A 16,273-nucleotide genomic window follows, 5' to 3' on the forward strand; every position below is an offset into this window, starting at 1 on the left:
GGACAGATGAAGGAGGAGAGTAATTGCTTTGGATTAATTATTTGGATACAGGCGGCGAGAGGGTACACACATCTCTTGAGGGCTCTTTCAGGATGGAGGGATGGAGAGGAGGGGGAGATGAGGAAGAGTGCAGAAGAGAGGGCTGTTTTCAAGGAAAGATTCACAGGCATTCATCTTTCTTCAAGCCAAGAACAGCCTCCTTTTTATTTTTTACACTTACACGATCACCCATGAGGGGAAAACAGGGGAGCAAATTAAAATTAGTCGTGTTTACTTTAGTATTTTCACCTTTATTCATCTAGAGTTTTCAGCAACAGCCCATCCCATGTTTGTAGAAGCTCTCTCTTTCACACCTGGGAGTTGTCCGGTACAGCCACATCCTTCTTCTAGTGTCCATGAGCAGCATTTTCAATGTAACGTGAAAAGAAAAACTTATGCTGAAGTGTAAAATTGTGACATTTTAGGAGTTGACTGTTACTCCATCAATGTATGTAATGTCTGATGCTGCCCATTTCCCCTCCCTGTGGTCTTTTAGAAGGGAACATTTTTGCATGAACAAACCCCTGAAGTTTAGTCTGTGACACTGTAATTGAAATTTAACCTTTGCCAAAACTTTTAGGAGAAAATATACAGAAACATATCTCAGTATTTATGTCCATATATCTCACCAAACATACAAAGTATGTCGCTAATACAATAACATTTAATGTAAGAGGTGAAAGCATGCTCCTTGTGTCATTCTATTTACAAGACCTTTAGCATTTCATTAGAATTTACAATACTGTTATGTAAGTATGTACACACTGTTTGTGTTTGGGAAGCTTAATTGTTCTATTTATGAGATTATTTCCATCTTGGCACGAATAGAAAGGTTACTGATCGATGTACAGTAAATGCCATTTGAGATAAGACTCTTTATCAGCACACGAATGTGCACGGAAGTGTGACACAGGTTGTTTTATGCGAGCCATGACGTGAAAGAGCAAAAATAAACAAGAAGGAGGGATAAGAAAATTTCAAGTCAGACTGTAAAATAACATGCAGAAACTACAGACATTGCACAACTCTTTTGTTTAAATACATTTAGCATTTGTCATTTGTCAGAGGAAGACTTTATAGCTAGATAAACACGCCAAGGCAGAAACTTGCTTGCATAAGATGAAGAACAAAAGCTTTTCTGTGCTAGAAAACCATAACTTTTCTCCACTATCATTAAAATTATTATTATCATGACCTGCGCAGCAGATTTATAGTCCAATATTAGCGGCTGGGTGTAGTTGTTTAGAAAAATATGAATCTTTTAGTTTTTGATTTTGCATGCTTCTTTTGCTTTTCCTTTGTTTTTAAGTGGTTCTGCTCACCAAGCCCAGAGAGCAAGCATGCGTGACCTCTGCTCTCAGCAGTGCGTACGTGCATCAAGCTGAACCTTTCTTTTTAACCAGCAGCAGTGGTGCCCGAAATACAGAGAACATGCACAGGGCTCTCCACTTAAACACAAAACATACCTCACTGCTGTGTGTGTGTGTCTACGTGTGTGTGTGTACCTAGTTGCGTGCAGGTAGAACCATCTGTGATTCAGATCACAGCCAGATGTCCGGGGCTCCACCACCAACCAGATCACCTTACATAAATACTTTACCACGTGAGGGAATCATTTAGCCATATTAATCGATGGTAAACTTGCCCTGGAACGAAGGCCCCAGACTCCTGCAGACACACACACAAAGACACACACGTACACAAACACACAAGTCCTGCATCACAGGTGGGTTCCTTCACTCACAGGAGCAGCGAGTGGGTAACCGGTGGTAACCGGACTCTGATCAAAAGGAAGATTGACATAAATAAAGAGCCTGCAGGAATGCATTGTGCAAACAAAATATGAGCTGGGCCCCAAAACATTCCCCAGAGGGGAGGGCTGGGGAGGAAGAGGTGAGGGAGAGAGAAAAGGGGGGGTGCTGGAGTAGTTTTCTCTTTTCATTCCTTCTTGCACTTAACTCTCCTGTCTTTCACTTCCAGTCCTGTCTCACTATCCAAAGACATATTAAAAAACAAGAGTCGACCAGGTGAGAGTAACGGGGGGGGCAATGATGTGATAGATGTTCATTTTTGGCAACACAGGACCCATCACATTTTAACTGAAGAGAATCAAACACATGCACTTCAGGGCATGACAGACTGGGTTTCGCCCCTCTAGTGACAGTCTAATGTTCTGCCAGCTATTGTTGTCACATCTAAACTGGACCAAACCTCCTCTAGCAGGGGAGTGATACTTAATCCCCACTCACTGAACCTTTGATATGATAGCCTTCACCCATGGGCCTCTAAGGTTTGTGTATACAACGACACAGAATGACACACACACATGCACACACAACAAAAACCTGTCTGGGGAACTTCCATGTATCTTCTGGTGTCTGTTTGTCTCCATGTAAGGCTTTAAATCTAGAGGGAAAAACAAAGTGGCATAGCCCTCATAGATGTACACACACACACAGAGTACTGTACACACTACCATAAGAGGAGTTTATAGCTGGCATGTCGGGTGACTTCAACCAGCACTGGGACATTTTTAGTTATTCTTTCCAAAACAGAGCCAAAGACTGTATCACTGAAAAAGAGTGTTGCTAAAATCAGCTGCCAACCCGCAAAAACAGAAACACTCGTGTCCACACACAGACGCACTACCGTTTACTTTAAACTAAACTGTGTGGAAGCGTTTTCTTCGTGTCATAAGATAATGACTATTAAAATAAACTTTTGGGTTTGCTGTTGCCATGTGCATGTTTCTCTGAGTACCTGAGGAGACTCAAAGTGTGAGTGTTTCCAATCTAAAAGCACAGAGAGCATTACTGGTGAGGAGAAGAAAGATGTAATGGAAGGAGGGAATGCATAAAAGGCAAAACAACTACAGAGAGATCGCAACATGTCTCATGACAGCGGGTTGCAACCTCAGCTCTGCGGGGAAAACAAGCTAGCGTGCTTCTTTCTCAACTGTGCCGCAGAGGCACTGCGCTCTCAGCGGAGGCTCTTCACCCTGAAATGTAGCGTTATGTTTGTGTTTGGGTGGGGTATGCCCCACAGCAAGGTATACCACCCCTCCAGGTAAGGGTGACATCCCCCTCGGGTGAGGTGAGGTGAGGTGAAATGGAGAGAGCTGATCCCGCTGGCGGTGCTCTGGGAGGAACCGGAGGGTGCTGCTATTCCCATGAAAATGAAAGCAGCAGAGGACAGATGACATAGTTATGGTAAGGAAAGGGGAAAAAAAGAGAAATAAACTGAGGAGGACAAAATAAAATTAGATGCAACGCAAGGAGAAGTGGGTGGAGCTTGAAGCCTTCTCTCCTGCTCCTTGCAGGCCACTCATGGAAGAAAAACAGCTTTGAAGGAGAAAGGCGAGGCAACAGGCAGGAAAAGGGCTGAACGAGAAAGAAAGAAAAACAAGGAAAGGTAAATCTAATTACACAGGGCAGATATGGCATCAATGTGAGTTAACACTGAGACAATAAACAGCGCTCTCATGCAGTCACACTGTGTCTGTGTGTGTTTTCATGGGAGTGATAGGGACCGGAGGAGGGCAACAGGGAAAGACGAGCCTGTGTTTGTTTGTACATGGTTGTTTCTCAGGCCCTTGACACTGGCATTCCAAAACCACACACACATATGCAGGTCAGCGTTTTGTAAGCACTGGAGGTCAAATCCCAGCACACCCTGTGGCTAACTTAAGTACCCTCTGCTGCACTTAGGCCCTAAACAACTATTCAGTCATATTAATAAAGCATACAAACTCACAAAAGCACCACATACACACCAGCATAAGACTTTTTTTTCCTGAATTAGTTTAACTAGAGATGTTTATAGCTCATAGTGGCAGTGAGAATTCACGGAGATGAATCCTGCCAGCGTGCCGGCCTTGACATGCAGCAAAGAGCATCAGTGGAGAAGGTCTGAAGGGTTTTAATTGATGCTATGCAGTGTATGCTGGAATTACAGGGCTTAAGTAAGAAAGGGAGTTAATTCTGTCTTTACATATTAATTAACATTGCTTTGAAACATGACATTTCTTTTGCGTGCTTACTATGCCTGCACAATGCTGCATGTCGTCTCTTTCTCCTGCTCATGCTCATTCCTCCCTTGAATACTTGGACGTGTTCACAGCAGGTCCCGCTCAATAACACCTGTCCGCTTTGTGAACGTGTGCATGTGTGAATGCATGGGTATGTCAGACATTGGGACCCCCAATCTAACGTAAACACTTCAGAGAGAAGCTTTTTATACAGCCCGACATTCAAAACAAACCACTGCCTCAGCCACTATCTGTCTATGTAGACAAGTGAGACATTTTTAAAAGGTGCTTTTACCATACATCAGATATTGAATGCCTCGCAGGCTTGGTGATCTGCACTGTGCGCGTACAAACGCACGCGCGCGCAAGAGCGCACGCACACCCAACCCTTGGTACCCCATCTAGGAGGTCAGAATAAGGAGGGGGAGGTGGGTAACATACCGTTGTATTAGCGAACTTTTACCGTGGATGAAGAATGGCCATAAAAGGTAAAACCATCCTGCTCAGACCTGCTTACTGTAAACAAGCAGAGAGGAAAGTGGAGCGGGCGAGAGATGCCGTCTGGAGAGGTGCGGAAAATGAAGAAAGCAGCAAGAAGTGCAGGAGGGGGGGAGGGCGGAGGGGCACAGCGCTGATGATGAGGCCAGAGTTCGAAAGCTGTTTCACCCGGGTGGCAAAATCTTATTTAAGTGCTTAAAAAAACACGGCCAAATTTTGATTATCAAATGAATGTTTACCAAAAAATGCTTTCAGTTATCATTTTTATACCACATAACTTCAACTAACATATAAGTAGAAAATTGCAGCAAGCTTCTCACTCGTTTCCTCAGTTAGAAAACCATTATAGAAACAGCATCCACATGCATTGCTTTATGTTACATAATGAATAGACCGTTCTTTCAATTTTCCACTCAATGTGTTTATTTTTTTCGTTTCTCCGCATGTTGAGCCAGTTTTGGCCTTATCTGCCTTTTTTTCCTCAGTTCAAGGCAATAACAAACTTTGCTTGCAATGCACACAAATCAACTCCACTACATTATTTTGCACCTCAATTTCCAGGTGGACAGAAGTTCAAAGATCAGGGAGAATGTCAATTTGTGCGCCAATTCCCACGAGCAGAGTTAATTTTGCATACATGCAGTCATAGCTGTCAGTTAATTCAATCATCTTTCTGTTTTTTATTATACAATTATTTTGTTCATTCAGTCTACAGGGACTTTAATGCTGCGTGTGACTGAATTAGGTTTTTGTTATTGTGTTGGGAATACATATATGCACAGCCTCGATGGACTTAAATACGACTCAGATTCATATCTTGTATCCAGGATCTTGTGTATGACTTTAATAATGACAACAAAGTCATACACAAGATTAGTCTATCCATTGCTTAAATTCACAACTATTGATTGTCCTGCTGGGAAGGAGACATGGTTTGTGTCTGCTGATCCCACTAGAGGGAAGTGTCACTGCATTCCCCACAGAAATTATCCTGAAAGATTGATTTTATGATAAAGCATTTCTATAGGCTGATCTCTTCCAGGATGATTTCCCAGAGTTTGAACATGCAACACCGTCAACCTCGGGGTGACAGCCATTGCTTAGGTTGCCTGTTAGGAGGCAGTCACTCACAGACAGATTGGCAAAGGTTTAATTCGTGTCTGATTAATAAATTCAGCCATATTTCCACCATGTTGCAATCAGTCTGACCTCATTACCATTACATTCCTGAGTGATTTGGCTGCACTCTAATGATAGTTTTATAGTTTTTGTGTATGCCGTTGTTTTCCTAGCCTGGCATTAATTGCACCATTATAGTTAAATACGTTTTCAATTGATAAATACTTTGACCCTATAAATACATATACTTTTTTTGTTTTCTTCTACATCATTGAGTACAACTGGTCTGTGATTTGCATCTTTGCAGTGGGGGATTTGATTCGAGTGGTTGCCATCTTGATGTATTCACAAACAAAAGCCAGGTTACCAAGCGGCCTGTGTAATTTTGCAGTTAAATCGCCACCCTGCATCAAATCGATTTATTACTTCTAGGCTCAACTATTGCAGTTCATCATTATCAGGTTGTCCTAAATACTCCCTGAAACACCTTCAGTTCAAAATGCTGACATCATTTTATTTGACTAAATTCAGAATCAAATGTAAAGTCCTTCTTCTTATATACAAGGTCTTGAATCATCAAGCCCCATCTTATTTAAAGACCTCATAGTTCCATATCACCCCATCAAAACACTCAGACTGCTGGGTTACTTGTGGTAGACTGGGAGGCAGAGCCTTCAGTTTTCAGGCTCCTCTGTGGAACCAGCTCCCAGTTTGGATTCAGAACACAGACACCCTCTCTACTTTTAAAATTAGGCTTAAATTTTTGTTTGATAAAGTTTATAGCTAGCACTGCATCAGGTGACTCTGTAGCCTCCCTTAGTTATGCTGCAAAAGGCTAGGCTGCCGAGGGCTTCCCATGAAGCACTTGTTTCTTCTTCACTCACCTTTTTGCACTTCTCTGTGCGGTCCATCATGTCCATTTCATGCTTTGTCTCTCCAAAATGTGAAATGGATACCCATGCACAAGGTGCATTATTGTATGCAGAAAATGTATTATGTGTAGGGGGAGATAATATATTTAAAACCATCAAGTCATTAGTGAGAAAAAAAAAGAAAAGATAGGCAGTTTTTCCTCCCCACTATCACCAAGTGCTTGCTCATAGGGGGTTGTCTGATTGTGTTATTGTACCTTACAATATAAAGTGCCTCGAGGTGACTATTGTTCTGATTTGGAAGTATATAAATGAAACTAACCAGAACTAAACTATGAGGTTTTAAATAGGCAACTCAACTCCAGTCACAAACTGATAGCAGTGTGACTTCCTATAATCGCTGTTTTATCGCCGTCTTGGAGTTCCAAAGTTGCTTTAAAGACGACAACTGAATGCAAGTGGTCAGAGACATTTGTGCAATCTTCAAAGCAACCATTTCAAAGGCAATGAGATCAGACAACGAGTTTATTGTAAACAACTGCAATGCTTTAAATTGGTCTCTTGTCTTTTCAGATCTTCCTTCCACCAGTCGCATTTCTACACTGAGACAAACAGGAAGTAAAATATAATCTGTTTTCACATCAAGACAATTTCAAATAATCTATCCACTGTGCATCAGCTATTACCATAGTGCCATCTTTTACCAGACTGAAAGATTGTTATGATCAGAATTTCATAATGCACAAAAGTATATTTTCACCTATACTGAATGACAGAAAGGTTGATTCAGAGTGAGATGGGATTGTGGGAAAATAATGCGTGCTTTGTGCACCCCCGTCTTCTTGTCCTAACTCATTTCACAGACACAATTTCACCACTTCCCACTCTTTCAAGGTGATATATACAAATGAATAGATAGAAAGATAAATAAATAACTCCCTCTTCTAATCATAAAACTGCATTGACCAAAAGCATTAAATTTTAGAGTCGTAATTGCTTTTAGGGTTTTTTTAACCATTAAAAGGGCCTGGACAAGATATTTGTATATGCACACACACACACACACACACACAAATATGCAGCACACACACACACACAGATAGGTTGGCCTGGAGCAACATAATAATGCAAAGTGGAAAAACATGAGTCTGGCTGTTGAGCGTGAAAAAAGATGTCTTCAAATGAATAGAGTAAACCACGGCAAATGAAGAGATGCATCAAGGTGGAGGAGGATGACTGAGAGATGAATGGAAGCAAAAGGGTGAAACAGGGAGAGGCTGATTTGCGTAATCCCATCGTGGAAATTGACTTTTAAATGCAATATTCAATTTTCGCACTCCTGGAAGTGAGAGCGAGAGAGAGCCTGGCTTTTTTGGTTAATGATAATAACAAAATAATGTACTTGAGACATAAAAGCAAATAGAGAAATGAGAATGGGCGAGCTTTGGAAGGCAGAGACACATTTCTGCAGCGCGCAAACAAAGTGCGACAGCCTTCGCTAACAAGGCTGAGAGAATTAGTTCCACCTTGGCCTTTCAGGTTTTACAGTCAGAACACGAAAAATACTGAATTTCAATAAGAGTACAACAGCTACCACAGATATTCAGAAGAGGTGATAGTCTAAGAATGGAACCAATATTGGTCTGTGTGGATTGCTGGCTATTCACGGTTAAAGCTCTGAAAGGCGCGTAAAATAAATCTATTCAAGGTGATGCAAAGGGCTGGGTAAAAAAATCCCAAACTCTCTTTGTGTGAGCTGAACAATAATCTCTTCTAAAACATATTCAGCTACTCAAAGTAAAACATAATCACTCTTAAATCACCAGTGTAACTTTCTAAACACCCAGTGAGCACTGATTACTGTTTAGATGGTGTGTGTGTGCAGCACGGTGTAATTCCTGCTGGTGGACAGTTATTATGTATAGGCCAGATAACTCAGTTTGATAACCTAGTAACGCTAGGAGTAATTGTTATGTGTCATATTTATTATTTTTGTTAATGTTTCTGGAAATAAATCCATCAAGAGTGTGTAACATCTTGATGAATGTAATAATGATGTGTATATGTTAAAGTGCCAAAGCTCAGATTAGCAGAACACAGGAGAGCAGAACACAACAGAAGAGAAAAAATCAAAATGGGACGTTTCTTGATACGTTTATTGAGCAATATTTTTTTACCAGAACTTTGGCATTGGTCATTAAAGCCTGGAACTCTACACGACGGACACAAAACCAATTTTTCGAAGGCTTTTTTAAAATTGTTATTATGGGGGTTGAAACCATTTGCAGATAGACATATATTATCACAGGGTAACATGTGATCAATTATAAGTTTTCTCTACACACACTGGGGGAAAAAGTGGTTGGAGACCCATGACTATGACAAAAATTTGCAGCAAACTTGCACTCTCATTGTCTCAGAAATGGTTGCTTTGGAGACAGAGACCAGGTCTGCGATCACTCACAGCCAACTGCCATCTTTTAAGCAACTTTGAAGCATCAAAATTGCAATAAAATATCGATAAGATGGAGTCTGCCGGCTATCAGTCTGCCATTGGGGTCACTGTAATTGTTGCAAGATATTTATCTGCAAAATGACATAAAAATATACCCAGAATACAACCATGTAGCGACCAGTTGGGTTGAATCCCCTATTACAACGAGACGACTACGACAATCTGTCAGTGATTATAAATTAGACAGCAAATACTTGCAAACCAACCTGAGAATTATTGTTAGGGAAAAGGTTGCCTGAAACCAGACGACCTGTGCAGATAATCACCACAACTACTTGCAATCAGTTGCCAAATGTTAGAACTTAATGCAAATCACTGGACTAGCACCAATTCTTACACCCACAAACAGTTTCCCTTTCTATTTTTACTCTTGTGTGACAGAACCATAAGAATGTGGAGCAAATAAAAAAAGTTGAAAACACTGAAAAATGATATGTATTTATAGGGTCAAAGTAATTTATCAATCAAATACTTTATTTAACACTCATTGTGCAATTAATGCCAGGCTAGAACGGCAACAGCATATTAAACAATAAAAACTATCAATACACTGCAGTCAAATCAATCAGGAGGGTAATGAGGTCTATTGTTTCTTTAGAGCTCAGTTGAAATAGAAATATTTTATTTTTAATTCAACCTTCTGCCAATCCTGAAAGCCTCAACAACTGCTAATATACGCATGCAGAGTAGAAATGTCACGTACCCCATAGAAGATGGTGTGTTTTAGATTTCCACCATCACTAAAAAATTGAGTTTAATTCCATTTTATTCATATAGAACCAAATGACAACAATAGTCGCCTCACTGTGCTTTATATTGTAAGGTAAAGACCCTACAGTAATACATTAATACTACTGAAGCAATAAACAATAAAATAAAATAGATGCTTTACAGAAACTTACATATTTTCTATATATTCGCTCAAATCTTTAGAAATTCTCTGCCAATAAAAAATGGCAGCTTTTATACAGATCAACCTGTGCAAAGGTGCTAAAAAAACCCACAACGTATGAAAACAATTTTAGTGTCTGGTCAGGGCATCTATTCACTAGAGAGGCAATCTCAAGTGGATAATATTAACCTCTGGCTTTGTGCTCTCCGGGTCAATCACTGCAATGAGAGGGAAAAAGAAAAGAAGTAACAGCAGCTTCTTATTTAGCTCTGTCAGATGGTGATCTTTAACGCCTGCTCGGGCCTGTGCGCAGACCTAAATGCAGTGTCATGAGACACAGAACTGGCTATGACTAAATTTAGAGGAGAAGATAATTCCACCAATAAATACCTGGTATCATCACTTTCCAGCGAAATTTAGGTGTCTCCAAGTATGGTTATTTAAGCTTTCAATATACTTGAAGGACTGCATGCTCTTTCATGTCCTAAGCAAATTCCACCACTTGCTAGGCTCACGAAAAATCCTTTCAAAACATAACAGAGTGAAACAAAAGTACATTATCATTAAGTTTAACACAAGTCAGCTTTCTTTGTTCTTTAAAACATGGTGTGTTAGGCTCTGTTTAAATAATGAGTTTCAGGGATCGACCGTGCCAAGGATAAATGCAGAAAACATTCCTGCTGTTTTCCTTCATTATTAACTAATCATTTAGATTCAGTGTAAAAAGTGGCCATCGGAGTCTCCGAAACAAAGTTTGCAGCACTATTACCTAAACGCCTCGGTGCCAAATATCCTACCATGTTGAGAGAAAAACCTGCGCATAGCACAGAATTTATTTTCTAAAGAGAAACATTTGATTCAGTTCAGTTTTCATTCAGCTAAAAAATGTTTCATCATGCATTTATCCAACCCATGCCTCCAAGGGCATGTTGTCAATTCAGTCTTGAGATTAATGGATATCAAAGTATGATGCACAGGTGTGTTTTATGCAGTCTCAAAGTTAATTAGACATTCTTGGAAATTAACCCAACAAAAAAGGGTGTATCTTTGTGCTTTTGAAGCAGACGTAATGGAATAGATGGCCCGATGAAAGATGTCGCTGCAGCGCTAACACCTAAACACAGGTGTGCTTTTGGCACTGGCCTCTCACACACACACATATACACAAACGCATGCTCACAAACACACACATACTGGTCCCATAGCTCTAGTTCTAATCAGTGTGTTTATACAGAGTGTCAAGGAACCTGGGTAGCTCTGACAAAAAGCACCAAGCTAAATGAGGAATGCGAAGACAACTCGCCATGGCGTAGACCTCACCGTCCTCCCTCGTAACTACACGCGCACACATACACACACGTACGCACACACACTAACTCGCAGAGTTGTCTACGGTCGGTCACTGACGAGGACTGATAGAGTGAACGGAGATGAGGACAGAGGAGTCAAACAATGGAGTGAAATATGAAGACAAGAGGAAACAGAGAGCCAAAATAAGAGAGGAGGAAGCAGAGGGATGGAGCACAGGATGAAGATGACAGATATTAAAACAGCCAGAACACATGGAGAGAGCTTTCCCTTCCTGAGAGCTAATATACAGAGATTAGTGGGGGGTGGGAAAAAATAAAAGGTGGGGGAGAATGACTTTCTGGAAACAAAAAAGAGACAAAAGAAAGTTAAAACTGCATAAAGATAGAAAATTCTTTAAACCCTAAACGAGTCTTATAAGTTAGTATTACTCTCCATGTGATTTCCACGTGTTAAAAAGCTAAACAAAAAATAGACTTCATTTGATTTAACTGAGTTCATTTAAATACTACTACTGCAGTAAAATCCCATTCGAGGCAACTGTGAAAATAAGGCCTCTTTCACTTCTCTCCCAGCCAACAAATAAAGGTATAACTGATGTGCCACGAGCTGCCAGTTAGAGGTTGTTTTATGTCTCGTGGTGGTGGAATCTCTTTCACTGTTTTTACCAGTTGTATAAGCTTCGTAGGGGACTGGAGGTAAATTTGAGACAAGCTGAGAATGTTTTTTTTTTTCTGTCGTTGTGCTCACTGCACACTGCTACACACATCCAGACGCCATGTACACACACTTTCAAATCCAGGCAGAAAAACACATACGCAACCCGGCCCTCTTCCACTATGTGTGGGTGGGGGGGAAGGAAGGTGGGGGAAACTAATATTTCTCTTGAGAGAGATTGATGTGATCTGTTCAGCACTTCATTGTTTGAGGATGATTTGAGCGAACAGCCCGTTCTCAGTGGACCTGGTCGTCTATGTATTTCTGTGTGTGTGTGTGTGTGTGTGTGTGTGTGTGTGTGTGTGTGTGTGTGTGTGTGTGTGTGAGTCAATAGCAGACCGTGAGCATTAAGGAAAGAAATTGCTCTATTATTTTAGCGACTGCAACAAATCAGTTGGTTCACCTTTGTCCCTCTCAATTGTTGGAGTGAACATGGACAAACTCAGCTAGCACACATGGGACTGGCTGCTTGTTCGTGCACTGCATAAGCCCAGCCAAGTGAATAGACCCTTTCACATCTACAGATAAAGGGATGAAGGGTAATAAAATGTGTATACTTTATTCGCTTGTACACTTGGGTTGTCCTTTCATGCTATTCATCCGAGCCATCTCCGAGGGAATCAGCAACATGCTGACACTCACGACAAATTACCAAGCTAAAGGCCTGAATACAATAGAAAAACTTTACTCCAAGTGCTGCTTGATCGGTTTGTTTGGTGCGCAGCCAGGATTTAATAATAACAGACATCCTATTGGCCAGTCACAAAAGCAATGCAATGATTTGAGTCATTGCAGCAGCATGCGGTGACTCAAATCAGTAATGTATTTGTATCGGTAACCCCGATATTGCTCATGATTTTCTTTTTCAGAATTCTGTGGAAAAAAAGTCATGACCCAAAAACACGTTTTTGTAGTCCTGATCCCCTTCCAAGAAAAAGTTCAGAATTATGAGATTAAAGACAGAATAATGAGGAAAAAAGTAAAGCTGCGTACACTAGAGATATGCGCGTTACTGTAATCCAATTACTTTTTTCAAGTAACAAGTGATGTAAAGGGTTACTGTTGCAAAAAAAGTAATTAGATTACTGCTACGTTCCCATAAGCACGCTGCGTTACTGCGTTACTAAACCGTGATTTTGTTTGTGAGAGTGTCTCATGACAATGACGTACAAGCATGCGACGTCCGTGGCAGCAACAAACGTGTGTAGATCAACAATGGATAATATAGAGTGCAGGAGAGAGTCCGGTCATGTAACGTTAAAAGCGTGAGAGTACTTAAATATTTAAGTTTTATTCCATAAAAAGTGACAAAAACATTAGTGTCCGCTGTACACGCTGCGTGGGAAGAAAACTTCTTTCTACAGCGAAAAATTTCATTTCAAATTGGAGCACGCTGCCACGGGAATGTGAAAATCAAAGAAAACCCCCCACATTTTATGCAATGTGCATAAAATAAAAGATTAAAACTAATAAAACAATTTTTATTTTTATTTGATTCGATTTTATATGATGGATTGTGCAGAAAAAAAGACTTGGGCTGAAAGGTCTATTGCATTATTAAGTATTCAGGTTGTGTATCATGTTTTTAAAAAGTAACTAAGTTATAAGTAACTAATTACTTTTGAAAATAAGTCATCAGTAATGTAACAGAATGACTTTTTTGGAGAAGTAATCAGTAATAAGTAACGAACTACTTTTTTCAAGTAACTTGAACAACACTGGCATACACACTGGTCGCCACGTGTTGACCGAAGACAACTTCCAGTGACACGGGAGGAAATAACCGCTGGCAATGTAACCAGGCAGGACCCAAGATCACTCACGAGTGACTGAAGCAACCACCAACTGAAGTGAAGAATACAATTAACTGAAATATCATCTAGTAGGAAATACATTCGAAGGTTACCAAGGCAATCAAAGCCTGGAACATCCACAAGGAACTGGCTGTCAGTTGCATTTCCTCAATATTTTGATTATTTAGAGACCCAAAAACCCCCCTGTGACCTGTCCAGGATGTACCTTACATTTTGCCTATGGCAGCTTGAATAGGTTCCAGCACAGCCTATAAGCCTCCATTGGATAAACGGATAAAAATGGATGGTTGGATGGAAATCGATGAATAGATGAATGGATGAAAAAATTCTGCTAAACGTCTAGCAGAATATGATGTGCTGACAGTTTATATCAAAAAGGTTAAGGGGCAGCTTTACTAAACCTGATGTTTTCTACAAGCCTCAGCCTGTCTTCACTACATAGAAGCAAACTTCCACTTGATTAGTTCCAGCTGTCAAATGAAGGGATAGCTAGGGGTGACTGGTAGCCATCGAAACAAAGAGTTATGCTTGATCGTAGCTACACTCTTAATCATAGAACTGTGGTTACATACAGTAACCACACATTTTCTGGCAGAATTTTTTTGTTGGAATTATTTATCTACTTCCACGGCATCCACGCAGACACATTTCAGCTCACCAAGAGCGCACTGAATTCCAGTTATCTTATAAACTTTATGCAAAAAATTATACATAAAACCTAGAGTGACAATGTAACTATTGATCGGTAGATGAATGAGGAGCAGGCTAAATATGTTGAGCTTTCTGAATTACTGCTAGAAACACACAAGAGAGGTTTTCATCAAAGGTCAGCTTACTCAGCTGTCAGGGTCAACTTGATAAATGGTATCATGAAAGAGAGCAGAGACTATGCACAGCCCTGTGTTGTCTCTGCAAAAAGAAAGAGGTTTGCAGGACAGGTCCCTCCTGCACAAACTGTATAGTAGTCACACTAGCTCTCTCAGTTCAGCAAATGTTTCATTCATCTCATTCATGTCAGGTGAAAACATGCAAATAATATGTGTTATTGACAAGCAACCTTCAATATTGCCTCAGCACAATTACATCACACTGCAAACTGTTTCTACACGTAAACTGGGTTTTTAAAATACTTAGTGTCTGACTAGGACTGCTTAGGCTAAAGTGTTGTAGACATGGCATCATATCTGTTTTGCATTAAATAAAGGTAATTAAAGACTGAAATCAAATGAGAGAGATGTTTAGGCAGAGCTGAACATGATTTTGAAAGAGCACTCATGAGTGTTTAGATGTTCAAAGATAAGTGGGGGGGATTAAGTGCATGGTTGTGTTTATGAACACTGCATAATTCACTGGTAAATTGGATGCAGTTGCTGGATGTTTTGTGTGACATTTAAGATAGCACATTTGCTTGCTGATATTATTAACCAGTCATAAGAGTTATCTGAAAGTTTCCTAAAGCATGTAACATTCATTTATGAGGAGTGAAACCAGAAATGCATGAAGCAATTAAAAAAAAATGATGGTAAAACACACATGGATGAGTGGGAAAGAAGCAAATACAATATGTAAATACAGTAAAGCCGGGACAACAAACATGAATGGGTTGGCACCGCTTTCTAGAGGCTTCGCTAAGTTTGTTGTTTCTTTTGTTTTGCCCCTTTCTGTCTTCTCTTTATGTGCCAAACAATACCTTTATCTTTGTCTTTTATTTTATCACCTCTCATTGTTCGTGACCACAGCAGCATGGCAGTCAAGTTTGCTGCTGCGGCATGTTAAGAACAAAACACGGTTCATTCTCTAGTCTCTGTGGCACACCAGTCATTCAACTGGATGGGACAACACCGTGTGAAAGCACTGTTAATGAACAACAAGTAACAAAAGAGAGTGCTATGGTTTTTACAAATCAGTAACCAAATGAGGCAAGGCATGAATTGAATGAAGCTTTCTTTTAAGGTGGTGTGCAGAGAGGGGAAGCTGGTAAATAGTGAGGCAAATACCAACTTAGCAGGAATGTGTTTGTGACATATCAGGTTGTATTTAGTCGAGATATTTCTCTGAAAGACAAGAGGAGCTGTTTTGTTAACATTAGTGCAAGTTGTACATGTCTTTGTTAGTTTAATATTCACATCACTGTGGTTCGTGACTGTTATTCTAGATATAATTAACTTAAAACATTCACAAGTTGAACCCTTAAAAAAAGAATTATTCCCTGCTGCACTCTCCTCTCAAGTATTTTAACATCCCGCACCAAAAGTGCAACAGAAACTTCATTTAGCTGCACTAAATGAAACTGACATCAGATTTGTTAGCGCTTTGAAAGAAACGTAAAATGGGATGTGCCACTTCCCGTCAGCGTCTTTATGAGATGTGCTTATGATGCTTCGTAATGCCTTATGAGCCGCACTTCAGGCGAAGTGTTGCTACTTTGTTCTTTTCTCAGATGTGTCACGTTAATGAGAAGCGTCAGGTTCC

The sequence above is a fragment of the Oreochromis aureus genome, linkage group 5 (genome assembly GCF_013358895.1).
Source record: "Oreochromis aureus strain Israel breed Guangdong linkage group 5, ZZ_aureus, whole genome shotgun sequence".
Lineage (NCBI taxonomy): Eukaryota > Metazoa > Chordata > Actinopteri > Cichliformes > Cichlidae > Oreochromis > Oreochromis aureus.